This window comes from Thunnus albacares, chromosome 1 (genome assembly GCF_914725855.1).
Source record: "Thunnus albacares chromosome 1, fThuAlb1.1, whole genome shotgun sequence".
Taxonomy (NCBI): domain Eukaryota; kingdom Metazoa; phylum Chordata; class Actinopteri; order Scombriformes; family Scombridae; genus Thunnus; species Thunnus albacares.
The window spans coordinates 35,739,378-35,751,239 of record NC_058106.1 but is presented as its reverse complement, the minus strand read 5'-3'; the positions used below and the strand labels follow the sequence as shown (position 1 = coordinate 35,751,239).

General features: G+C 37.9%; 1 long non-coding RNA gene across 1 annotated transcript; it reads left to right on the top strand.

The window, feature by feature from the left end:
• The first annotated feature begins 1,767 nt into the window (after positions 1-1,767).
• Positions 1,768-4,219, top strand: LOC122985765. The gene is made up of 3 exons (XR_006404190.1): positions 1,768-1,873; positions 2,754-2,846; positions 3,680-4,219. It is a non-coding gene; the product is annotated as an uncharacterized LOC122985765 (long non-coding RNA).
• Positions 4,220-11,862: the final 7,643 nt, after the last annotated feature.

The following is an 11,862-nucleotide window of genomic DNA, read 5'->3' as shown; positions in this document are numbered from 1 at the left end:
TTTGGAAATCACTCCCGGAGTTGGGGGTGTTCCCCAGAGATAAAGCTGAACTACTGACACACGCTTCATGAACAAGCTTTATGAACAGTCATTGTAACACTTTAATTTTCTAAAATTAAAAGCCTAATAAAAACAAAAACAGGATTTTTAAGCCTCTTTCCACTTTTATTCGAATACAAATACAGATACAAATAATTTTGCTGCCTCAACAAATACAGATACAAATACAAATACCAGGCTCTCTGTACATCCCTAGTGTGTAGGATTTCGTAGCACCTAGCAGTGAGGTTTCAGGTTGCAACCAAATGAATACCCCTCCCCTGACCTGCCTCTTCCAAGCGTGTAGGAGAACCTACGGTGGCCGTGAAACTTGCAAAAAAGGTCCTCTCTAGAGCCAGTGTTTGGTTTGTCCATTCTGGGCTACTGTAGAAACATGGCGGTGCAACATGGCGGGCTCCGTGGAAGAGGACCCGCTCCCTCTGTAGATATAAAGGGCTCATTCTAAGGTAACGAAAACATAATGATTCTTATTTTCAAGTGATTATACACTAATTAAAACATATTCATGAATATTATATTCCATTTCTGCCAAGTCTGTTCAACTAGATGCCACTAGATTCTACACACTGCACCTTTAACAAATAAATGACAGAAACAGAAGAGTTGTTCAGTATAAAATAACAAGCCTTGCAGTGCAATATATCATGGTAGAGCTGTTGTATTGGATTGCATTAGATTGCACAGGTGTTCCTAACGAAGTGACCGATGCGTGTATGTTGGTGTGGGCGACGCTCTGTGCTGCTTTTGAGGTCGATGGTGATGTGCAGAAAAAAAATCAGAGCATCCTAGACTAAAGATGTCTCCGAGAGTCAATCAGCAGGACACAGAGGTGTGACAGGGTGTGTTTAACGCAGCAGGAGGCAGCTCCTCTGTTCACAACACGGTCATAATTATCTGACTGATTTACTGACTGACAGACAGCCTCCTGCAACACCTCGATTTTCTGTATCACTGACTTTGAACAGTAGTAACACCCGCACAGTTAGACCTTACTGAAAGAAAACATCAGGCTTCTAAAGCAAAAGCTACAGGTCATCCAAAAAATGAAATCTTAATTCTTTCTCACCCCTTTTTTCCCCCGTCAGCCTTTCTTTATTTACTCTTAACCAGCTTTGCAGAACAGTATCTCCCCCCCCGGCACAATTCATGCATTCAAGCAGCTTGTGATTGCCTCCTGCCAGAATGAATCCCCTCACTTGATCTGTCACATGCATATATTTTTCTTTTCATACTCCCTTTTTAAAAAAAAAAAAAATAAAAAATCCCCCTGGTTTATTTGACACAATCTGCATCATTAACACGTAGGAGGGGGGGGGGGGGGAAAGCATGTGTTTCAAACCTGTGTGTGGGTGCAGGAGATGATTAATGCAAAAACCCTGTCATTTCCCACCATTAAATCATAACATTAAGCCCTTTAAAGGCCGCCCGGTGCAGCGAGGGCACAAGATGTTTTGTTTGAAGCGTGGGCTGCAGAAGTCCATTTTAAACTGTCTTTTTAAAGAACATTTCAAGCGCGTTACAGGGATGATGAAACAGCTTTGATCTTCCCTCAATGGGATTAATATTTTAACTTTTATGAAGTGAAAGAAAAGAATATTATAGAGGAGAATATCAAAGTGCAGGAATAATAATGACATCGGGCTGAATAATAAACTATTCATGAGGAAAAGTACCTTACTCCGCCCTTTCCTTTTGAACCCTCAGGACAGAGATGCAGCTCTGAGTTCAGTGGATCGGTAAATAACATACACTTGGACAAGTTCACTCTGTCAGCCCAGCATCCTTCAGAGGCGCTCTTGTGCGTCACTGTGAGGTAATTAAGGGTTGTGGGTTTGGGACCTTTCTGCTTCTGTCTGCCTACACGTCTTACATTTTGTCCTTAAATAATGCACACTGTTCTCTCTTCTGTAATTGCAGTGTAGAGAAACAGTCCGGTGACAGTTTTTATTGCAGCAATGATAAGAATTTTTTTCTTCATCTCCTCTGCATGTGCACAAACACACACAAACACACACACACTCATAATCTATTCTTTCACAGGGCACACTGACATTAGGAGGTTTTTATCTTTATCTTGAATAAATGACTAATAATATGGTTGCATTTGTCTCTTCGCTGTGCACACAATGCAAAAGGTTCAGTACTTTTTAAACATTTTTAAGAGCCTTAGTACTGAAACAATTGAGCTTTTGATCATTTTGTAATTTTTTGACGTAATTAACCCTTTTCAGACAGCAGACATTGTGACCGAGGTGTAAATAATAACATTAACAATGGCTCCATTCCATTTATTGTAATCCATGTCAGTGCACAATACCAGAGCGCCGGAACCGGCTCACCTAACAGGAATGCAGACATCACTGATGTTATTATTCCACCTGTGCTTTTCCTGCTTTAACAAGTCACAATGCTGTGAAACGAGTCTTTTCATTTGGTGTGGTACCACTGATCCGATGGCTCATTATTCCGAAACCCCAATAGCTCAAAAAACTTAAGGTAGACGAGCATTATTTGGGAAAAATCACGTTTATTCACTTTACATGGAGCTAAAATTAATACTGAATTATGTTAAACGGTCACCGAATGAGTTAGTGTTTATGGGTTGTAAGAAATCATAAATTATCTTCTAGAATAAGCACTGTAGGTGTTTACCGGTAAGCTCGGCTTTGTTGAATTTAACAATATGTTAACAGAGTCTGGAGAGTATTAAGGCCGGCAGTCACTGATCTCCAACAACAAAGAGGTGGACCAACGACAGAGGATGTTGCAGCATCGCTAAAATGTTGGTAAGTGCAGCATTAAAATGAAGTATTGTCTACTTGAGACTCCTCCTCATACATGTCAATGAGCAGTTTACTAAAGACTGATTTTCCCCTTTCAAAGGCCTAGAGAGATAAAATGATTCAATATTTCACAAAAAACAAAAGGTGGCAGAAAAATGTATAATTATGTATAGAACAATTATGTTTTTTCTTTCTTCTCATCTAATCCTGTCACTCATTTACACCCCCTCAGATTTATCAGATTTATTTCTGCCATTTTTAAAACTGCATGGTTGAAAATGACAAACATTTGTTGTTTTCAGCTCCTCAAATGTGACAATATCCTGCTTTTCTTTGTTTTATATCATTGTAAATTGAATATCTTGGAGTTTTGGATTATTAGTATTGAAAAGAATAATTTGAATAGGTCCTCTTAGGTTCTGAGAACTTGTGACTCCCACCCTTTTTTACATTTTATGGACAAAATGATAAGATAATCCAAAAATGTACCAATAATGAAAATAAGCATTGCAGCCCTACTGTTATTAAGTTTTTTAGTTGGAAATATCCTCCATGGCCACTCAAGTGTCTGCAACTGAGCACCTGATGCTGATTCACGACCAGAATTTACCTGCTTATATGATTGTTAAATAAGATTCACAATTAGTGTCGCGTTACATAACAAACAGACGAACCATTTCAGTTGTGTAGTCTTGTAAACGCCTCTGGGCTTTACTTGGACATAAATCAATACCAATCTTAAGTTTCTGTCATTGTCCGTCTTAGATGGAGAGTCATTGCTTTCCACTCAAGATGGGGGAGAAAAAAAAAAATCAATAATGTCTGAACTATTCCAGGCTTTTCACAGCCACAACATGGCAACTCGAAGTGACAGGAGAGGTCACATGGAAGAAAAGATCCTAACAAGCCGCAGAACGTTGTACAGTCTGAATGTCGGGCTTCATTTTTATGTTTGAACAAGAGTGTGAACATGTTTTATTACTGAACAAGAAACAGAAAAGGGATGTTATCTTTTTTTTTTTTTTTGCTTTTACTCTCAGAAGGGAGATTTTTGACTACTTCCCAAATAAATGCGTCACTATGTTGAATTTATAAAAGTTTTGTGCAATTTTGCAACACAAAAATCCTGATATATAATAGAACAAATGTTTTCTGTGCTGCCAACCATCTCACTGTATGATACAACTACAAAACACTGGCCTGAAACATGTTGAATAAAACAAGTAAATGTTGGTTGTTGTATTGCATCCACATGTCTGCTGTACATCAGTGTTATATGATGACGGACGATGGGTGACAATCGGTCTGATGCTTAGTACAAGTTGATAAATGTGACATAAAACAGTGTCCCAACCTGTTGCAAGATACATTTGAGAGATCACAAGCTTATTAGTAGGACACAAACATATACAAAATTGCTTTCTGCAAAAAAAAAGAGATCAAAGGATATCAAGTATATTGTTATATATTCATTTTTTCTTTTATAAACTCAATTTTATTGTATTGCCTGTTTGCAACCTTTCATTTGTTAAGTGCCTTAAATATTTTATATAATTTTTGTAAAGTACTTTGAGCTGCATTCAAGGTTCTATACAAAAAAGTTCATTATTATAATAAGTAGACACTGCTTCATTTTCAATCTCCATTAAATCAACATAATCAAATGACCATGTGCAATGTAAAAGGTGAAGTTCCCTTCCTCCGAGGACGTCTTTAGCCTCTTTTAGCTCATTGTTTTGGTTTTACAGCACTTGTACTGTTTTGGTTTACTGTCACTGTTTTCACCAACCTTGTTTACAGTGAAAAAGCTCACATAAGCCCAGTGTACACCACCTGCCCAGCACCAAATGATAGACAAAGTTAGCGATTAGCTAGTGAACATAGTGCAGCATTTAGCAGCTAAAGAGCCAGATATTTCCTCTCAGCAGTTGGTGGAGACCAAACCAAAGCAAAAAGGAGAGAGAATATTGTAATTACGCCGATTAGTTGCAGAGAAAGACTCTAAATAAATGCTAATATTGCACCATTTCTGCTGGATGTTTAAATAGGGAACTGTTTGGTGCCATATTTACCATAACAACTCAGCTTTCTGCTGCCTCAAACTGGCCAAAAAAAATCAACTAAAGCACTTTTAAGAGGTCCTAAGGTAGAAAGATTGGAAACCATTTATCTAAAAGATGCTACAAATATTACAATCACAGCTAAAGTTATTAGAATAGATCAGATATTGAGTTGTTACCATGGAGGTATTTAAAACTTGAGAGAAACTGAGAGAGAATAATGATGAGAAGATTCACTGGAGTTACTGATGTGGGATTGTGACAAAGATTCTGCAAATATTATAAATAAACTAAACATGATGGATTTGGTAATGAGATGGTTCTGATTCAACTGTTGCAATATCATACAGTGGGGGTGTTTACACAATGATCAGACAAATGGGGAACAAAGCTAACATTATCACCACAGTGCTCATAGAAGCTGAATTACCGGATTTGTAGAAAACTCCTCACAACCAGGAAGACTGCTGAGACAAAATCCTGCCAACTGTTAAAAAGACCGAGGTTTCAAAAGTACTTTGGTGGAAAACAAAATGAGTGAGAGCAGAATGAGCGGAGAGACTGAGAGCAATGTCTGCAGGGACAGCCTGTACAAAAGGTGCAGGGTCAGGTTTTTGAGACCTTTGTAACAAAAAGGTTATTCACAAAAACAATAACAAGAGAGACGGAAATGCTGCAGCTCAGGAAAAACAAAGAAAGGCAACTCAAGTGGGAAAAGAAGAAATATTATGACTGAATATTGTGCAGAGGCCCAACAGTCTCCAAAGGGCAAAAGGCATCTGAAACCACAGGAGAGGGAAGAGAAAAGATGCAACAAACCAACATTTTCTGAGGATTTATAGTTTTTTTGAGTACAGAAACCTCAGCAGGACACCTGTAAGCATCCGGTTTCACAAAATATCAGAAAATGAGTTTGATGTCTTGATGCAGATGAAGAAAAAACGAGTAGAAATACATTTTCTACCAAGAAAGTGAGGGTCACAACACCAAAGGAAGTAGACGATTGCCACAATGATGAATAATTGGGATGTCGTGGACATGACGTGATCAGTGGAGACATTAGTCTAATCTAACACCTGCTGTGCCAAATTTGAGTCATCTGATGACAAGGTTGTCTGGTACACCGGGGCTAGATCCAAACGCACGACTCGAGCAAGAGTTACAAAAAACAAAGTCTTTTAATTCGCAGGTTCGGTACACGGGCAGGCAGTCAGAGAAGGCAACAAGACCAAAAGGACTAGGCAGAGGCAGAGTCAAAAAAAAGGCAGATCCGGGGTCAAAAAACACTAGAGACTATAACCAAGAAGATAATGCTGGAATGCTTGCGACAAAGGGCTAAGACGAACTGGCACAGGGAGCAGGGATCACACAGACTAGATACACAAGAGGAGTGAAGGTAACGAGATACAGGTGGAGGACGTTAGGGGATGATGATGACGAGGACAGGAGCAGGAAACACACAAGGGCAGGAAGTGGATCTGAAACGAGAGGAGAGTTAGCAACCAAAATAAAACAGGAGAACTAAATGGGAAAGAAAAAAACCAAAACATACCCTAAAGACAGGATGACATCTGAAACCTCTGTTTCTCCTGGTGCTGTGTGTTGATTTAGCTTTAAAGTCCGACTGAAATCACATTTAATCATCCCTCTTTGCAGTCTAAAAGAATGTCAACATGTTTTTTTTAATGTATTGTTAATAGTTTTGTGTTATTAGAATGAAGAAAAAAAAGGTCTTGTATATCAGAAATGCTTCTTTTTGTCTCAGCCCACTGGGGCGTGTCGGTGTCTGTGTTTGATTGACAGCAGCTAGCGTAAATTGAGACAAAGTAAACAAACTGCTGTAGCTATAAGTCATGGACAGACAGCGTGTCGCTAACAGGTATTTTGAAGAGCAACGACCAAACCAGCAACAGGTCCTAAGTGACATTTTCAGGTATGTTTACATGCTGTTTAATGTGCTGCAGCTGAGCAGCTAATTAGCTTTCTAGCCTGCTAACTGATGTTAGCGTCGCACTTTTCCCTGGTGAATGTTTGTTTGGTGGCTCGTTCTACAAGCTAAGCTGCAGGACAAGACGTGTGTTCATGTTTGTGAGTTAGATAAGAAGGAGACTTTAGCAGGAAAGCTGATGTGGGTTGTTGTTCAGAGTCTGTGGCTCTTGTGTTGTGTAGCAGGATGCAATTTGATTTGCTGTATGGAAATAAGGACTCCAGCTACATAAACGGATGACAGAATAGTATTTCATCAAAATAATGTAAAACTAGGGGCACTCTAATGAAATCAAAGAATTTAAAATATAAATTAAATTTCTCCCTCTTGGTTTCTGATTTTTTTTTTTATTTCTCCATGGAGAACACAGGATGAGTGATTTACAGAGTAAATATGTTGCTGTAGTAAACAAAAAACAGGCAGTTTAATTTCGGGTGGACTTTAAGCTTAGTTGAAACACACTTAATAAATGACAGAAAGACTAATATGCAACCAAATAACATCTCTGCAGAATCAATGGAGGTAATCAGTGGGCACATAATGAGGCAGCTTGGTGCAGGTTCAAAAGTTGTTTTCTTTCCTCCTCCCCCCTTTTTTTTTTGCAATTCTGTGAAAATATTCTTAAATCAATGAGGCATTTTTTTTATTTTACAGTTGGATAAAAGCACCAATATGAAAACAATTCACTGAAATACGTCATTTTGTTTTCTGGTATGAGATTTGCCACATTTTTCAAGGGTAACAAATGCTGGCAGCATATAAACTATAAAAATGTTTTTTTTTTTACCGTGTTTTAAAATCTGTGCCTCTCCCTCACCAAATTATTTAGCTGCCTTCACTTTAACCAACATTCATCTACTTTGACTGAATGTAAATGTTTAACCTTTACATGTGAAAAATCTTAAAATGAGGGACCACTTTTTTTTTTTTTTTAACGGTAGTGACTACACTTTGCGTCACAACTTGTAATTTGAATTTCAGATTCTGGGTTCATTTCACAGTTTTTTAATGATCTGTTTGATTTTTATGAGACCAGCCAAACATCCAGTTCAGCATCAGAGCTCCCGTGGAGTTGGACTCTCTGTGGAGAATTTTAAATAGTCCATAATACCGTGATGTAGGTGTAGAGGCAATAGGATCTTAAATTCAAACCAAGGTTTTTGTGTATAAGTGAAAAGCAGCAACCTTAGTGAACAAAACCTCCTCTGTGACATGATTCTTTAAAGGTAAACCTAAATTATTCTTCTGATACAGACAAAGAAAGGCTGGAACTCACCTGGTCTTGTCTTTGGTTTGAATCATTTTCAGGACCTTTCTTAACCTCAATCTTTCCTGCCTTGATCCACATTTAATTAATGTCATATAAAAACAGCAGACACACACAAAATTAGGGACTAGTTGGTGAAGAAAGTGGAGCATTTAGCATCTAAAAAGGCTAAACATTTCCCAGGAGACTGAAACAATTAGCTAAAAGAAGAGAGAGTATTGCACTTTAATCAAATGACCTGAAACTCAACTTCATATGAATGCTAACGTTGCTCTGTGTCAAAAATTTACTGACATGTTCACTATATCAGCTTAAAAAGGTGATAATTTGTCAGTGGTTTGTTTGCAACTTGTTTCTGCTGCCAAGTTTGGCCAAAAAAATCAGTTATTGCAGGTTTAAATATGATCATATATATAAAAGAGTACAGTGGAGGTACAGTTTGTATAAGAGGTTCTCAGAGTACATAAAATTTAAAGAAATGCTCCATGCCATTCAGTATCCACAGCACCAAGTATTCAAATCAACAGCTTAAGTAAAGACACAGGTATTAGCAGCAAAATGTACTAATTATTAAAAGTAAAAGTACTCGTCATGCAGAATGGCCCCTGTCAGTGTTTATTATTGGACTATGACCATTTATGTATTAATATGTAAGCGGTATTTTAATGTTGGAGTTGTGTGAGGTTTCGTATGTAAAATCTTAACCTGATAATTAACTGTAGCTGTCAAATAAATGTAGTGGAGTAAAAGTATAAAGTTGTATGAAACAGAAATACTCAAGTAAAGTACAAATACCTCAAAATTGTACATAAGTACAATGAGTAAATGTACTTTGTTACATCTAATACTGATGGTGTTTGATCAGGTTTATCCAGCATCTGACAGTTAAATAAATGATGTTTTTGTAATTATATTTAGTAAACTTTTGACTGGTACTGTAGTTGTGGAGGAACAAAGAAAAGCCACAGATTTATCTAATAATTAGTGTACTTTTGGTCTGGGGCTGTTGTTAATGCTTTAGGCTGAGACCTGTGAAAGGAAATCTTAGCGCTACAGTATAATAAAGTGTTTCCAGCTCTGTTTTCAGCTGTCTGGGGAAGTCCCTGTCCTGTTTGTACTGAAAACAACTTGACTTTGTCGTAAATTTCTCAAAGAACTTAAGTACCAAGTCAAAGCGAGAGGAAGTGATATGTAGCACAACACGCTAGCAAAGCACTATAATCAGAGCTGCGTGCTCAGTGGCGTCTGCCTTACAAAGAACTACTCTCCGGAGACTGAAAATGTGTGATCGCCGTTATTAGTCTTTGGAGCCGTCTCCAAACAAACTAACGTGACCGTAATCTTGGTGGCTTTGGATACACAGTAGATCAGTTCATTGTTTGTTTGGCTCTGTACATGAAATTTGTTGACAGTAAGAAAAATATAGAAAATCCTTCAACAAAGATTCTTTTTTTTTTTTCAACAATCCAGCAAAAAACAAAAAAAAGCTTCTGTCCAACAAGCATCCAAAAGTAATTAGACTTCCTAAATAATTAATCCTGAAGAGCAGCTGTTATTAGAGTTGTTGTAATGACTCACATTAGTCACTGAGGTTTTCTCTCTTTTGCTGGTGGCCCAATGTAATGTCTTTCTGTTTGAAAATCAAACTAGAGTAATGCCTCCGTTAGGGAAATTACTTAAGATCCAAAAGGTCAGCAGTGACCAGCTTTAATCTTCTGTCGTTCACTGATGAAACATCATTCATGTCGGAGTGATTTTCCCGGAGCAACGTGAGTGTCATGAGAGAGCTGGAAGGTACGGCATAGCGTCCATACAACACTTATAGAAATACACAGCTGCATAAATAAACGGTTAACATTTAAATTCAGCGACTTTCCACTTTCTTAATAGCGGAAAGAACATTTTATTATTCAGACTGCAGGAAGTGAAACATCGCTCTTCACCTGAGAAATGCTTTTAGTAAATGTCAAAGTGGTGGATGTTGTGTTTTAAAAAGGCTAAAAGTGCTGCAAGTTATTTACTTTTAGAAACATTTTTGGCACTTTGCTTTTTATAAAATGGGTTTAGTCATGATTGTCAGTCAGAGGCTTCATTCAGGCATTTATTTGAACATCTAAATTGTACATTGTGAAAAAACAACTCTTTCCTCATCAGTTTTACACTTTGTACAACTTATATAATCTTTTTCACATCATTAAATTGTTGAGGTTCAGCATTCAATCTAAATCTTGGAAACAGAAGTTACAGTACAAGGTCCATTTAGTAGCTGTTCATGAGCTTTCAATCGCATTTGCCCAGATGTCATGGAATTGTAAAGGCTCAAAAGATTAATTTTCTTCTAAGCACATTAAAGCGGCTATAATCAATATTTTTATAATAACATGTAATGTCACAGAGGCGTGGCTTGCAGCGATTAACCTATATAGATTATCAGTGACTCTGCAGCTCCTCTCAGCTTTATAGTGAGTTTCAGCTCATTGTTTATCTGTCCAGCTGCAACTTTACTGTTTTGGTTCACTCTCAGCGCTCTCATAGTGTCATTTTCAGCAGCAGCAATCAGCTGTTTTCAGAGACAAAGCTCTAAAAACCCACTGTACACTACCTGCTCACCACCAAACAGCAAACAGACACAGTTAGTTGTAGACTAGCTGGTGAACATAGTAGAACATTTAGCAGCTGAAGAGCCAGATATTTCCCTCAGGAGTTGGTAGAGAACAAAAACAGAGCTACAGGGGAGTGAATATTGGACTTACATTCACCAGGTGGACAGAAACACGACTCCAAATGAATGATAATGTTGCTCCGTAACTGCTGGATGTGGAGATAAGCAACTGTTTGCTAACAAGTTCAACATATCAACTTATAAATGTGATGATATGTCAGTGTTGTGTTCACTACTTCTTTCTGCTGCCCCCTGATGGCCAAAATAAATAAATAAATCAGTTAATGCAGGTTTTTAAGGACTTTCTCGTCCATGCTGAAAAAATAAAATAAAGGATCATGTAATATGATTAAAAGCACCGGAACAGCCACTAAATGGACTCTGTGGTGAGACTGTGCTCTTAATTTTAAATACTACCAAGCACAATATGATGAAGTAGTGACGACTGTAATGATAACTACCACAAATGTGAGGATTTTCTTGCATATTGTTGTTTCATCTGTTACCAGATTTGTCAGATACAAACACTGTGGCTAAGATAATATATCTAAGACGTCACTCTAAACTAAACAAGTTGTGGCAGTCGGCCTACAAGAGGTAGATTTCTTCAATCACAGATTAGGATTTAAACTAGTTACATGTGATTCAAATCACATGAGTAAAATACAGGAGCAAACACTGACTGCTGAGACCCTTCACTGACACAGAGAGACAGAGAGAGACAGAGAGACAGAGAGGAACTAATTGGTGAAATCACCTGCTGAAGTGTTTGAGTGGAGTGAAGAACCTCCTGATACGTGACAGTTTCAGACGTTTGTTTCAGCAGAACCCTGCTGGTTTTCTGTCCAGCTTTCCTTTCACCTGCTGGACCAGGTGACAGCCAACCACTGATTACATGATTAGATGGAGAACCAACAGGATGCCACACTGAAGGATGTAACACGTCTCAGTGGATATTTATGAAGAAACAGCGCCATCTTCTGATAGCAACCACAGAGGTTTGGTGGTTTTTTGTTCTACATTAGTGAGTGTGTTTACATGTG